Source organism: Salmo salar, chromosome ssa10, assembly GCF_905237065.1.
Source record: "Salmo salar chromosome ssa10, Ssal_v3.1, whole genome shotgun sequence".
In the NCBI taxonomy this organism is placed as follows: Eukaryota; Metazoa; Chordata; class Actinopteri; order Salmoniformes; family Salmonidae; genus Salmo; species Salmo salar.
Window position 1 is genome coordinate 125,036,612 of NC_059451.1, and position 16,151 is coordinate 125,052,762.

Sequence of the window (16,151 nt, forward strand, 5' to 3'; positions counted from 1 at the left end):
GGGGGTCTAGAGGGGGTCCAGAGGGGGTACAGTGGCATTGTGCAACATTGTCCTTGATCTTAGAATACTTCTGGTAGGATCTCCTGATTGGCCAGCGGTCTAAGGCACTGCCTCGCAGTACTTGAGGCGTCACTACAGACCCGGGTCCGATCCCGGGCTGTGTCACAGCCGGCCGTGACCGGGAGACCGATGAGGCGTCGCACAATTAGCCCAGCATAGTCCAGGTTTGGCCGGCAGGGATGTCCTTGTCCCATCGCGCTCTAGCGACTCCTGTGGCGGTCCGGGTGCAGTGCACGCTGACACGGTCACCAGGTGTACGGTGTTTCCTCCGACACATTGGTGCGGCTGGCTTCCGGGTTAAGATGGTGCATTGTGTCAAGAAGCAGTGTGGCTTGGCTGGGTTGTGTTTCGGAGGACCTACGGCTCTCGACCTTCGCCTCTCCCGAGTCCGTACGGGAGTTTCAGCGATGAGACAAGACTGGATATCACAAAATTGGGGAGAAAAATAAATAAAAATAAAGACTAGTTCTGGTAGTTAATGCTCACTACTGCAGCCTGTTGTACTTTGTGATTGGCTGGAAGGGAGTTCCATGTATCCTAGTTCTTCTATTCGTCCTTGCAGGCAAAGTACCAGGATGTCGTTCGGAGCAGTTTTCAATCTGAATTTAGAAACGGAATCTGAATGCATCAGATTGAATATATCAAACTTTGATCAATTTGAAATGATCGTTTGTCAATTTAATTCAGACAATGAATGCAATATGTACCATATTGAAACTGTATATAAATGTTGAATTTGAATATTCAATTGAATTGAAATACTTTTAACTGAATGCAATATTCAATCAATTAAATTTAAAATCATGAAATACAAGTTCAATTTATGAATTCAATAAGTGCATTACAAATTCTAAAATATTATATTTAAATTCAATATCCCAATACAATTTCTGTTGGCACTGAAATGCATAACGTGTACACACTTCACTTCAGGGTTTACAGGAAGTATTCACACCCCTTCCACATGTTGTTGTTGTACAGCCTGAATTTAAAATGTATTACATTTACATGTGTTGGTCACTGACCTATACACAATACCCTATAATGTCAAAGAGAAACTGTGTTTAAATAGTTTTACAAATTCATTATAAATGAATAGCTTATGTCTTGTGTTATTAAGTATTCAACCCCTTTATGGCAAAGAGCCCTATAGAACCCTATTCCCTATATAGTGCACTACTTTAGACCAGGGCCCTATGGAACCCTATTCCCTATATAGTGCACTACTTTAGACCAGAGCCCTATAGAACCCTATTCCCTATATAGTGCACTACTTTAGACCAGGGCCCTATAGAACCCTATTCCCTATATAGTACACTACTTTAGACCAGAGCCCTATGGGTCCAGAGAGAGTAGTGCACTAAATAGGGAATATAATGCCATTTGGGAGACACGCAGTGCCTTCACACTTCTTCCACATGTTGTTGTTACAGCCTGAATTTAAAATGTATTACATTTACATGTGTTGGTCACTGGCCTATACACAATACCCTATAATGTCAAAGAGGACTTATGTTTTTTGGAATTTTGTACACAATTTAAAATGAAAAGCTGAAATGTCTTGAGTCAATAAGTATTCAATCCCTTTTATTTCAAGCCTAAATAAGTTCAGGAGTAAAAATGTGCTTAACGAGTCACATAATAAGTGTCATGGACTCACTCTGTGTTCAATAATAGTGTTTAAGATGATTGTTGAATGACTACCTCATCTCTGTACCTCCACACATACAATTATCTGTAAGGTCCCTCAGTCCAGCAGCGAATTTTAAACACAGATTCAACCACAAAGACCAGGGAGGTTTTCCAATGCCTCTCAAAGAAGGGCACCTATTGGTAGATGGGTAAAAAAAAACAATAAACAGACATTGAATATCCCTTTGAGCATGGTGAAGTTATTAATTACACTTTGGATGGTGTATAAATACACCCAGTCACTACAACGATACAGGTGTCCGTCCTAACTCAGTTGCCGGAGAGGAAGGAAACAGTTCAGGGATTTCACCATGACTTTAAAACAGTTACAGAGTTTAATGGCAGTGATAGAAAACTGAGGATGGATCAACAACATTGTAGTTACTCCACAATACTAACCTAATAGACAGTGAAAACAGCTCGTTGATGAGAGGTCGAAGGAGAATGGTAAGAACGGTGCAAGTTAACAGGCCCGGCCACAAACAGACGAATAACGGTGGGGTGCAGAACGGAACACACAACTCATCTCTCCTTGTTGCTATTGCAGCAGACGACCACATCAGGAGGTCGTGATAGGAGATAGGAGAGGAACACCGGGTTGATAGGAGAGGAACACCGGGTTGATAGGAGAGGAACACCGGGTTGATAGGAGAGGAACACCGGGTTGATAGGAGAGGAACACCGGGTTGATAGGAGAGGAACACCGGGTTGATAGGAGAGGCACACCGGGTTGATAGGAGAGGAACACCGGGTTGATAGGAGAGGAACACCGGGTTGATATCAGAGGAACGCCGGGTTGATAGGAGAGGAACACCGGGTTGATAGGAGAGGAACACCGGGTTGATAGGAGAGGAACACCAGGTTGATAGGAGAGGAACACCGGGTTGATAGGAGAGGAACACCATGTTGATATCAGTGGAACACCGGGTTGATAGGAGAGGGACACCGGGTTGATAGGAGAGGAACACCGGGTTGATATCAGTGGAACACCGGGTTGATAGGAGAGGAACACCGGGTTGATAGGAGAGGAACACCGGGTTGATATCAGAGGAACACCGGGTTGATAGGAGAGGAACACCAGGTTGATATCAGTGGAACACCGGGTTGATATCAGAGGCACACCGGGTTGATAGGAGAGGAACACCGGGTTGATATCAGTGGAACACCAGGTTGATAGGAGAGGAGCACCGGGTTGATATCAGTGGAACACCGGGTTGATAGGAGAGGAACACCGGGTTGATATCAGAGGAACACCGGGTTGATAGGAGAGGAACACCGGGTTGATAGGAGAGGAACACCGGGTTGATAGGAGAGGAACACCAGGTTGATAGGAGAGGAACACAAGGTTGATAGGAGAGGAACACCGGGTTGATAGGAGAGGAACACCGGGTTGATATCAGAGGAACACCAGGTTGATAGGAGAGGAACACCAGGTTGATATCAGTGGAACACCGGGTTGATAGGAGAGGAACACCGGGTTGATAGGAGAGGAACACCGGGTTGATAGGAGAGGAACACCGGGTTGATAGGAGAGGAACACCGGGTTGATAGGAGAGGAACACCGGGTTGATAGGAGAGGAACACCGGGTTGATAGGAGAGGAACACCGGGTTGATAGGAGAGGAACACCGGGTTGATAGGAGAGGCACACCAGGTTGATAGGAGAGGAACACCAGGTTGATAGGAGAGGAACACCGGGTTGATATCAGAGGAACGCCGGGTTGATAGGAGAGGAACACCGGGTTGATAGGAGAGGAACACCGGGTTGATATCAGAGGAACACCGGGTTGATAGGAGAGGAACACCGGGTTGATAGGAGAGGAACACCGGGTTGATAGGAGAGGAACACCGGGTTGATAGGAGAGGAACACCAGGTTGATAGGAGAGGAACACCGGGTTGATAGGAGAGGAACACCGGGTTGATATCAGAGGAACACCAGGTTGATAGGAGAGGAACACCAGGTTGATATCAGTGGAACACCGGGTTGATATCAGTGGAACACCAGGTTGATAGGAGAGGAACACCGGGTTGATATCAGAGGAACACCGGGTTGATATCAGTGGAACACCAGGTTGATAGGAGAGGAGCACCGGGTTGATATCAGTGGAACACCGGGTTGATAGGAGAGGAACACCAGGTTGATATCAGAGGAACACCGGGTTGATAGGAGAGGAACACCGGGTTGATAGGAGAGGAACAGCAGGTTGATAGGAGAGGAACACCAGGTTGATAGGAGAGGAACACCGGGTTGATATCAGAGGAACGCCGGGTTGATAGGAGAGGAACACCGGGTTGATATCAGAGGAACGCCGGGTTGATAGGAGAGAAACACCGGGTTGATAGGAGAGGAACACCGGGTTGATAGGAGAGGAACACCGGGTTGATATCAGAGGAACACCAGGTTGATAGGAGAGGAACACCAGGTTGATAGGAGAGGAACACCGGGTTGATAGGAGAGGAACACCGGGTTGATATCAGAGGAACACCAGGTTGATAGGAGAGGAACACCAGGTTGATATCAGTGGAACACCGGGTTGATAGGAGAGGAACACCGGGTTGATAGGAGAGGAACACCGGGTTGATATCAGTGGAACACCGGGTTGATAGGAGAGGAACACCGGGTTGGTAGGAGAGGTACACCGGTTTGATAGGAGAGGAGCACCGGGTTGATATCAGTGGAACACCGGGTTGATAGGAGAGGAACACCGGGTTGATATCAGAGGAACACCGGGTTGATAGGAGAGGAACACCGGGTTGATAGGAGAGGAACACCAGGTTGATAGGAGAGGAACACCAGGTTGATAGGAGAGGAACACCGGGTTGATATCAGAGGAACGCCGGGTTGATAGAAGAGGAACGCCGGGTTGATAGGAGAGGCACACCGGGTTGATAGGAGAGGAACACCGGGTTGATAGGAGAGGCACACCGGGTTGATATCAGAGGAACACCAGGTTGATATCAGAGGAACACCAGGTTGATAGGAGAGGAACACCAGGTTGATAGGAGAGGAACACCGGGTTGATAGGAGAGGAACACCGGGTTGATATCAGAGGAACACCAGGTTGATAGGAGAGGCACACCAGGTTGATATCAGTGGAACACCGGGTTGATAGGAGAGGAACACCGGGTTGATAGGAGAGGAACACCGGGTTGATATCAGTGGAACACCGGGTTGATAGGAGAGGAACACCGGGTTGGTAGGAGAGGTACACCGGGTTGATAGGAGAGGAACACCAGGTTGATATCAGTGGAACACCGGGTTGATATCAGAGGAACGCCAGGTTGATAGGAGAGGCACACCGGGTTGATATCAGAGGAACGCCGGGTTGATAGGAGAGGAACACCGGGTTGATATCAGTGGAACACTGGGTTGATATCAGTGGAACACCGGGTTGATAGGAGAGGAACACCGGGTTGATAGGAGAGGAACACCGGGTTGATAGGAGAGGAACACCAGGTTGATAGGAGAGGAACACCGGGTTGATATCAGAGGAACTCCAGGTTGATAGGAGAGGAACACCGGGTTGATAGAAGAGGAACACCGGGTTGATAGGAGAGGAACACCGGGTTGATATCAGTGGAAAACCAGGTTGATAGGAGAGGAACACCGGGTTGATAGGAGAGGAACACCGGGTTGATAGGAGTGGAACACCGGGTTGATAGGAGTGGAACACCGGGTTGATAGGAGAGGAACACCGGGTTGATAGGCGAGGAACACCGGGTTGATATCAGAGGAACACCGGGTTGATAGGAGAGGAACACCAGGTTGATATCAGTGGAACACCGGGTTGATATCAGAGGAACACCGGGTTGATAGGAGAGGAACACAGGGTTGATATCAGTGGAACACCAGGTTGATAGGAGAGGAGCACCGGGTTGATATCAGTGGAACACCGGGTTGATAGGAGAGGAACACCGGGTTGATATCAGAGGAACACCGGGTTGATAGGAGAGGCACACCGGGTTGATAGGAGAGGAACACCAGGTTGATAGGAGAGGAACACCAGGTTGATAGGAGAGGAACACCGGGTTGATATCAGAGGAACGCCGGGTTGATAGGAGAGGCACACCGGGTTGATATCAGAGGAACGCCGGGTTGATAGGAGAGGAACACCGGGTTGATAGGAGAGGAACACCGGGTTGATATCAGAGGAACACCAGGTTGATAGGAGAGGAACACCAGGTTGATAGGAGAGGAACACCGGGTTGATAGGAGAGGAACACCGGGTTGATATCAGAGGAACACCAGGTTGATAGGAGAGGAACACCAGGTTGATATCAGTGGAACACCGGGTTGATAGGAGAGGAACACCGGGTTGATAGGAGAGGAACACCGGGTTGATATCAGTGGAACACCGGGTTGATAGGAGAGGAACACCGGGTTGGTAGGAGAGGTACACCGGGTTGATAGGAGAGGAACACCAGGTTGATATCAGTGGAACACCGGGTTGATATCAGAGGAACGCCAGGTTGATAGGAGAGGCACACCGGGTTGATATCAGTGGAACACCAGGTTGATAGGAGAGGAACACCAGGTTGATAGGAGAGGAACACCGGGTTGATATCAGTGGAACACCGGGTTGATAGGAGAGGAACACCAGGTTGATATCAGTGGAACACCAGGTTGATATCAGTGGAACACCGGGTTGATAGGAGTGGAACACCGGGTTGATAGGAGAGGAACACCGGGTTGATAGGAGAGGAACACCGGGTTGATAGGAGAGGAACACCAGGTTGATAGGAGAGGAACACCGGGTTGATAGGAGAGGAACACCGGGTTGATATCAGAGGAACACCGGGTTGATAGGAGAGGAACACCAGGTTGATAGGAGAGGAACACCAGGTTGATAGGAGAGGAACACCGGGTTGATATCCGAGGAACGCCGGGTTGATAGGAGTGGAACACCGGGTTGATAGGAGAGGAACACCGGGTTGATAGGAGAGGAACACCGGGTTGATATCAGAGGAACACCGGGTTGATAGGAGAGGACACCAGGTTGATAGGAGAGGAACACCGGGTTGATAGGAGAGGAACACCAGGTTGATATCAGAGGAACACCAGGTTGATAGGAGAGGAACACCAGGTTGATATCAGTGGAACACCGGGTTGATAGGAGAGGAACACCGGGTTGATAGGAGAGGAACACCGGGTTGATATCAGTGGAACACCGGGTTGATAGGAGAGGAACACCGGGTTGATATCAGTGGAACACCGGGTTGATAGGAGAGGAACACCGGGTTGATATCAGAGGAACACCGGGTTGATAGGAGAGGAACACCGGGTTGATATCAGTGGAACACCGGGTTGATAGGAGAGGAACACCAGGTTGATATCAGTGGAACACCAGGTTGATATCAGTGGAACACCGGGTTGATAGGAGAGGAACACCAGGTTGATAGGAGAGGAACACCGGGTTGATATCAGAGGAACTCCAGGTTGATAGGAGAGGAACACCGGGTTGATAGAAGAGGAACACCGGGTTGATAGGAGAGGAACACCGGGTTGATATCAGTGGAAAACCAGGTTGATAGGAGAGGAACACCGAGTTGATAGGAGAGGAACACCGGGTTGATAGGAGTGGAACACCGGGTTGATAGGAGAGGAACACCGGGTTGATAGGAGAGGAACACCGGGTTGATAGGAGAGGAACACCGGGTTGATAGGAGAGGAACACCGGGTTGATAGGAGAGGAACACCGGGTTGATAGGAGTGGAACACCGGGTTGATAGGAGAGGAACACCGGGTTGATAGGAGAGGAACACCGGGTTGATAGGAGTGGAACACCGGGTTGATAGGAGAGGAACACCGGGTTGATAGGAGAGGAACACGGGGTTGATAGGAGAGGAACACCAGTTTGATAGGAGAGGAACACCAGGTTGATAGGAGTGGAACAAATCAAATCAAATTTATTTATATAGCCCTTCTTACATCAGCTGATATCTCAAAGTGCTGTATAGAAACCCAGCCTAAAACCCCAAACAGCAAGCAATGCAGGTGTAGAAGCACGGTGGCTAGGAAAAAAACCCTAGAAAGGCCAAAACCTAGGAATAAACCTAGAGAGGAACCAGGCTATGAGGGGTGGCCAGTCCTCTTCTGGCTGTGCTGGGTGGAGATTATAACAGAACATGGCCAAGATGTTCAAATGTTCATAGATGACAAGCAGGGTCAAACAATAGTAATCATAGTGAACAGGTCAGGGTTCCATAGCCGCAGGCAGAACAGTTGAAACTGGAGCAGCAGCACGGCCAGGTGGACTGGGGACAACAACGAGTCATCATACCAGGTAGTCCTGAGGCATGGTCCTAGGGCTCAGGTCCTCCGAGAGAGAAAGAAAGAGAGAATTAGAGCGAGCATACTTACATTCACACAGGACACCGGATAAGACAGGAGAAATACTCCAGATATAACAGACTGACCCTAGCCCCCCGGCACATAAACTACTGCAGCATAAATACTGGAGGCTGAGACAGGAGGGATCAGAAGACACTGTGGCCCCATCCGATGATACCCCCGGACAGGGCCAACCAGACAGGATATAACCCCACCCACTTTGCCAAAGCGAAGCCCCCACACCACTAGAGGGATATCTTCAACCACCAACTTACCATCCTGAGACAAGACCGAGTATAGCCCACAAAGATCTCCACCACGGCACAACCCAAGGGGGGGCGACAACCCAGACAGGAAGACCACGTCAGTGACTCAACCCACTCAAGTGACGCACCCCTCCTAGGGACGGCATGGAAGAGCACCAGTAAGCCAGTGACTCAGCCCCTGTAATAGGGTTAGAGGCAGAGAATCCCAGTGGAGAGAGGGGAACCGGCTAGGCAGAGACAGCAAGGGCAGTTCGTTGCTCCAGTGCCTTTCCGTTCACTTTCACTCTCCTGGGCCAGACTACACTCAATCATAGGACCTACTGAAGAGATGAGTCTTCAATAAAGACTTAAAGGTTGAGACCAAGTCTGCGTCTCTCACATGGGTAGGCAGACCATTCCATAAAAATTGAGCTCTATAGGAGAAAGCCCTGCCTCCAGCTGTTTGCTTAGAAATTCTAGGGACAATTAGGACGCCTGCGTCTTGTGACCGTAGCGTACGTGTAGGTATGTACGGCAGGACCAAATCGGAAAGATAGGTAGGAGCAAGCCCATGTAATGCTTTGTAGGTTAGCAGTAAAACCTTGAAATCAGCCCTTGCCTTAACAGGAAGCCAGTGTAGGGAGGCTAACACTGGAGTAATATGATCACATTTTTTGGTTCTAGTCAGGATTCTTGCAGCCATATTTCGCCCTAACTGAAGTTTATTTAGTGCTTTATCCGGGTAGCCGGAAAGTAGAGCATTGCAGTAGTCCAACCTAGAAGTAATAAAAGCATGGATACATTTTTCTGCATCAATTTTGGACCGAAAATTTCTGATTTTTGCAATGTTACATAGATGGAAAAAAGCTGTCCTTGAAACAGTCTTGATATGTTCGTCAAAAGAGAGATCAGGGTCCAGAGTAACGCCGAGGTCCTTCACAGTTTTATTTGAGACGACTGTACAACCATCAAGATTAATTGTCAGATTCAACAGAAGATCTCTTTGTTTCTTGGGACCTAGAACAAGCATCTCTGTTTTGCCTGAGTGTAAAAGTAGAAAGTTTGCAGCCATCCAGTTCCTTATGTTTGAAACACAGGCTTCCAGCGAGGGCAATTTTGGGGCTTCACCATGTTTCATTGAAATGTACAGCTGTGTGTCGTCCGCATAGCAGTGAAAGTTAACATTATGTTTTCGAATGACATCCCCAAGAGGTAAAATATATAGTGAAAACAATAGTGGTCCTAAAACGGAACCTTGAGGAACACCGAAATTTACAATTGATTTGTCAGAGGACAAACCATTCACAGAGACAAACTGATATCTTTCCAACAGATAAGATCTAAACCAGGCCAGAACTTGTCCGTGTAGACCAATTTGGGTTTCCAATCTCTCCAAAAGAATGTGGTGATCGATGGTATCAAAAGCAGCACTAAGATCTAGGAGCACGAGGACAGATGCAGAACCTTGGTCTGACACCATTAAAAGGTCATTTACCACCTTCACGAGTGCAGTCTCAGTGCTATGATGGGGTCTAAAACCAGACTGAAGCGTTTCGTATACATTGTTTGTCTTCAGGAAGGCAGTGAGTTGCTGTGTAACAGCTTTTTCAAAATATTTTGAGAGGAATGGAAGATTCGATATCGGCCGATAGTTTTTTATATTTTCTGAGTCAAGGTTTGGCTTTTTCAAGAGAGGCTTTATTACTGCCACTTTTAGTGAGTTTGGTACACATCCAGTGGATAGAGAGCCGTTTATTATGTTCAACATAGGAGGGCCAAGCACAGGAAGCAGCTCTTTCAGTAGTTTAGTTGGAATAGGGTCCAGTATGCAGCTTGAAGGTTTAGAGGCCATGATTATTTTCGTCATTGTGTCAAGAGATATAGTACTAAAACACTTGAATGTCTCCCTTGATCCTAGGTCCTGGCAGAGTTGTGCAGACTCAGGACAAATGAGCTTTGGAGGAATATGCAGATTTAAAGAGGAGTCCGTAATTTGCTTTCTAATGATCATGATATTTTCCTCAAAGAAGTTCATGAATTTATCACTGCTGAAGTGAAAGCCATCCTCTCTTGGGGCATGCTGCTTTTTAGTTAGCTTTGCGACAGTATCAAAAATAAATGTTGGATTGTTCTTAAGTTGGAAAAATAGGATGATCGAGCAGCAGTGAGAGCTCTTCGATACTGCACGGTACTGTCTTTCCAAGCTAGTCGGAAGACTTCCAGTTTGGTGTGGCGCCATTTCCGTTCCAATTTTCTGGAAGCTTGCTTCAGAGCTCGTGTATTTTCTGTATACCAGGGAGCTAGTTTCTTATGACAAATGTTTTTAGTTTTTAGCGGTGCAACTGCATCTAGGGTATTACGCAAGGTTAAATTGAGTACCTTAGTTAGGTGGTTAACTGATTTTTGTACTCTGACGTCCTTGGGTAGATGGTCTGGAAGGGCATCTAGGAATCTTTGGGTTGTCTGAGAATTTAAAGCTCCCGTGTGGCTCAGTTGGTAGAGCATGGTGTTTGCAACGCCAGGGTTGTGGGTTCGATTCCCACGGGGGACTAGTATGGGAAACAAATGTATGAAATGTATGCTTTCACTACTGTAAGTCGCTCTGGATAAGAGTGTCTGCTAAAATGTAAATGGCACATTTTTTGATGATCCTTGGTTGGGGTCTGAGCAGATTATTTGTTGCGATTGCAAACGTAATAAAATGTTGGTCCGATAGTCCAGGATTATGAGGAAAAACATTTAGATCCACAACATTTATTCCACGGGACAAAACTAGGTCCAGAGTATGACTGTGGCAGTGAGTAGGTCCAGAGACATGTTGGACAAAACCCACTGAGTCGATGATGGCTCCGAAAGTCTTTTGGAGTGGGTCTGTGGACTTTTCCATGTGAATATTAAAGTCAGCAAAAATTAGAATATTATCTGCTATGACTACAAGATCCGATAGGAATTCAGGGAACTCAGTGAGGAACACTGCATATGGTCCAGGAGGCCTGTAAACAGCAGCTATAAAAAGTGAGTGAGTAGGCTGCATAGATTTCATGACTAGAAGCTCAATAGACGAAAACGTAGTTTTTTTTGTAAATTTAAATTTGCTATCGTAAATGTTAGCAACACCTCTGCCTTTGCCGGATGCACGGGGGGTATGGTCACTAGTGTAACCAGGAGGTGAGGCCTCATTTAACACAGTAAATTCATCAGGCTTAAGCCATGTTTCAGTCAGGCCAATCACATCAAGATAATGATCAGTGATTAGTTAATTGACTATAACTGCCTTGGAAGTGAGGGATCTAACATTAAGTAGCCCTATTTTGAGATGTGAGGCATCACAATCTCTTTCAATAATGACAGGAATGGAGGAGGTCTTTATTCCAGTGAGATTGCTAAGGCGAACACCGCCATGTTTAGTTTTTCCCAACCTAGGTTAAGGCACAGACACGGTCTCAATGGGGATAGCTGAGCTGACTACACTGACTGTGCTAGTGGCAGACTCCACTAAAATGGCAGGCTGGCTAATGTAACCGATGTGAAATGGCTAGTTAGTTAGCGGTGGTGCGCGCTAATAGCGTTTCAATCAGTGACGTCGCTCGCTCTGAGACCTGAAGTAGGGTTTCCCCTTGCGTTGCAAGGGCCGCGACTTTTGTGGCGCGATGGGTAACGATGCTTCGTGGGGTGTCAGTTGTTGATGTGTGCAGAGGGTCCCTGGTTCGAGCCCAGGTTGGGGCGAAGAGAGGGACGGGACCTACACTAACAGCCTGCTGCCTGGCCTGCTCCCTATCTCATTGTGGAGCTAGTTCTTTTCTTTCAACACTCCATTTGGTCGTTGGTAAACATAGGAAGACCCCACTGCTGAAGGAGACAAGAAAGCCTGATTTGAACTTCTCAAAAGCCTAAACAACCCTAAATCCTCTGAAAAATTTTTCTCTGGACCAACGAAACAAAAATGTGAGTTCTTTGGCAATACAGATCACCGCTGTGTTTATTTACTGACGACCAAATGAAGCATTGAATGAAAAGAACAGCCTCCTACAATAATGATTGTAGGTGCTTTCAGTCTGTTCTTGCCCCTTGCTAGGTGCTGGGGTATCAGGGTGCTGGGGTATCATTGCCGTGCTGGGTTCAGGGTTCAGCTTCTGGGGTATCAGGGTGCTGGGGTTGCTGCCTCTGGTGCTGGGGTTTCAGGGTGCTGGGGTATCAGGGTGCTGGGGTATCAGGGTGCTGGGGTTGCTGCCTCTGGTGCTGGGGGCCTTGAACATGCGCAAGACATCATGAAATTAGCAGATTATCAAGTGTTTTGGAGTCCAATGTTAAACCCAGTGTCTAAAAACTGGTTCTACATTGAAGGTTTTGGGTCTTCCAGCAGGACAAAAAAAAACAAACACACATCAAAAAGCAAACAGGAAGGCCTCCCGAGGTACTGCATCGCAGTACTAGAGGCGTCACTACAGACCCGGGTTCGATCCCGGGCTGTATTACAACCGGCCATGATCGGGAGTCCCATTGGGCGGCGTACAATTGCCCAGCATCGTCCGGGGAGCGTTGCATAGAGCCGCTCAAATATCTCCTCCAGTAAGGGCATACTTAAGGGTTTTTACAGTAGCTTGAAAGGCATAAAGATTAAGTACCTGGTTACCATGGAGATGGCCCATCAAAGAGATCGCATTTATTTTGTGAGAAAGAAAAATCTAAATGATATAACCAAATAGCTTCAGAAGATAATAAACCACTTTTCTCATCTTGTTTCTATTACTTTCTAGCACGGCAAGCTAACTTACAGAGTAGCTAACTTACAGAGTAGCTAACTTACAGAGTAGCTAACTTAGAATAGCTAATTTACAGAGTAGCTAACTTACAGAGTAGCTAACTTAGAATAGCTAACTTACAGAGTAGCTAACTTACAGAGTAGCTAACTTAAAGAGTAGCTAACTTACAGAGTAGCTAACTTAGAATAGCTAACTTACAGAGTAGCTAACTTACAGAGTAGCTAACTTAGAATAGCTAATTTACAGAGTAGCTAACTTACAGAGTAGCTAACTTAGAATAGCTAACTTACAGAGTAGCTAACGTACAGCTGGGTCATTCCTACAATGCTGGGCCCTTTCTGTCCCCAGGAAATGTCACTTCTTATTTAGTGTAAAAATGCTTTAAATATCAGGTGTCCTTTACCTTAAAAACACAAAAATATGGACCTTAAAAGACAATTGTATTAATTTTTTTAAACTGTATTTTTTTTCCAATGGATGTCTACGTTCTTGCCATGACCCGGGTATTAACTTCCACTTCATTATTTTATAGTCCTAGGGGTGCGTTCGTAAATTCACTCTGGCTATCTACTCTGATTTCAGAGCACTCGTCTGAGTGTGCCAGAGTGCAGAACAACTGGTTAATTTACAAACCCTCAACACCCGTTGAATATGGCTGGTGTCGGTAAACGTTGGCAAAAATGCGTAATTAAATTGTTGTCAGCAGCAACACAGTCACCAAAGCTCTGGATATCATGAAAACAGCCTAACCAGCTCTGCTAGGGCGAGTAAAATCAAAATCAAATCAAATGTATTGATATATTAGGTTCGGATCAACCCTACTCCCCGGCCAGCGCTCTGAACGCTACCGGAGCGAAACTCTCTGAATTTACAACAATCTGACAACACTCTCTGAATTGCTTCTATTGAATTGCTTTGTGCTTCTACACCTGCATTGCTTGCTGTTTGGGGTTTTAGGCTGGGTTTCTGTACAGCACTTTGAGATATCAGCTGATGTAAGAAGGGTTATATAAATACATTTTGATTTGATTTTACGTACGCCCAGGACGCACTCTGGCACTCCAGATTGAATTTACGAACACACCCCTAGTTAAATTATATAATTAAAAACGTTTTATTTTTTCATGATTATTGTGTTTATGATTTTCGGTGTCCCTGATATCCCTTTCCATCCTGTTTGTTGTAATTCTCCATTTAAGAAACCCCCCCCCATCTAAAATGACACCACATTCTGGAAGTATCTGCATTTATTTTGGTGGGGAAACAACGGTTTAGAAAGGTACATAATTATAAACCCTTGGTTTTATCTATTTGTCCGCGTTGTTACACTGTATGTCCCACTGAAATGTCCACCCTGCTAGGCTAAATTAAAGAGAAAATTAACCACATTTCAAAAACGATAAGATATGTTTGATAGAATCCTGTCCACCATTATATGCTAGCTCATTCTTGCTCACTCACAGAGCTATGGTTAATTTAGGCTCCAAATATCCACCCTGCTTTGTTCCACCCGGTTAGGATTACGCACCTAACCGGTTGGAAAATGCACCTTCCTTAAAAAAAAGTTCCTGAGTTTAACCAATATAATTTTTTAGAAATACTAAAATAAAAATATTTTTTTTTCCCCCCAAAAAGTTAAGAATACTAAAAGGCACCACACCGTAAGAATGTCCCATTCTAGATCCTTCCATTGGTTAGAGAAGTACCTACCTACCTACCTACCTGGTGGACCATTTCCTATTGAACCAGGCCAGAGGAAAAGCCACATTCACCTCCACAAAATGCTGTTCACATTGATATCCACATTCAACGAAACAGTTAAGAGATCTCATGTGTAACCTGAAACTTTTTCCCCCACACTTCATTTAAGGGGTAAATTCACCTTAAAAAGATCTGTGCAACTAACTTCAAAAGTTAAAGGAAACTTTCAAGGAAAACATAAAAGTGGGGGGGGGGGGGTACTTTTAAACCGAGTTAGCTTGCTATGCAGGAGACGACCAGCAGAGCTCGTATCTTCACGGACACAATGGGGACCTGGCCACCAGCTAGCGAGATAGATAACATCAGTCTGATTTTATCTATCTATGTTACTATCTATCTTTTAGGAGGCAATCTGGGATCTTTCAGCTAAAGATTTGATTGAACTAGTTAGTTAACAAGACATTTGTTGCGTTGAGCCACGCTAGATAGCTGTGTATCTGATGCTAATCTCGGCTACGGACGGTTACTTCTATATTTTGTAGTTGTTGCCATAGTGCACTGCCTTACCAGACTCTGATCGATTTAACTCTCTACAATAATCACATTCAGGGCTTCCTTACCGTCTTCACATTTAGGTTCTGGGTCCTGTTTTGGTGACATTCACTTAAAACTATTTTTTTTTTTTAAATCTGAAATATCAAATCCAGGCATCTCTCCAAGCTCTTATTTCATTCAACACCGTGTCACGTCCATGACATATAGTCATCGCGACACCGTTATATGAACAGACAGTTGCACAACAACAACAACAACAACAACAAATGCTTCACGTCCGGAAAAACCATTGAAGAACATGGAACATAATCAGTTCTGCAAAAGCACCTTGATTCAGCCGCTCGTAACACAGCGATTTATTTACTAGCTCTATTTCCTGCAGGGGCCAGAGCATACCGTTACTTGTCCGTCGTCTTGCTGTATCTATCTGTTTAATTCATACAATTATCCAAAACGACACAGTAGAGAGTCAGAGACCATCAAAATGCTCCAAACCTCTGTTGGGATATTGACATCATTCAATAGCACAACAGACAGAAGAAGGAAAACTAAAAAAGAGAATTGGTTTGTTACAACGATGCGACAATGACCTCTTAAATAGCATGAATCACAGAATTACTAAAGAAATATCATAGGACAATAGCAATGCATATTCATGAATCACAGAATTACTAAAAGAAATATCATAGGACAATAGCAATGCATATTCATGAATCACAGAATTACTAAAAGAAATATCATAGGACAATAGCAATGCATATTCATGAATCACAGAATTACTAAAAGAAATATCATAGGACAATA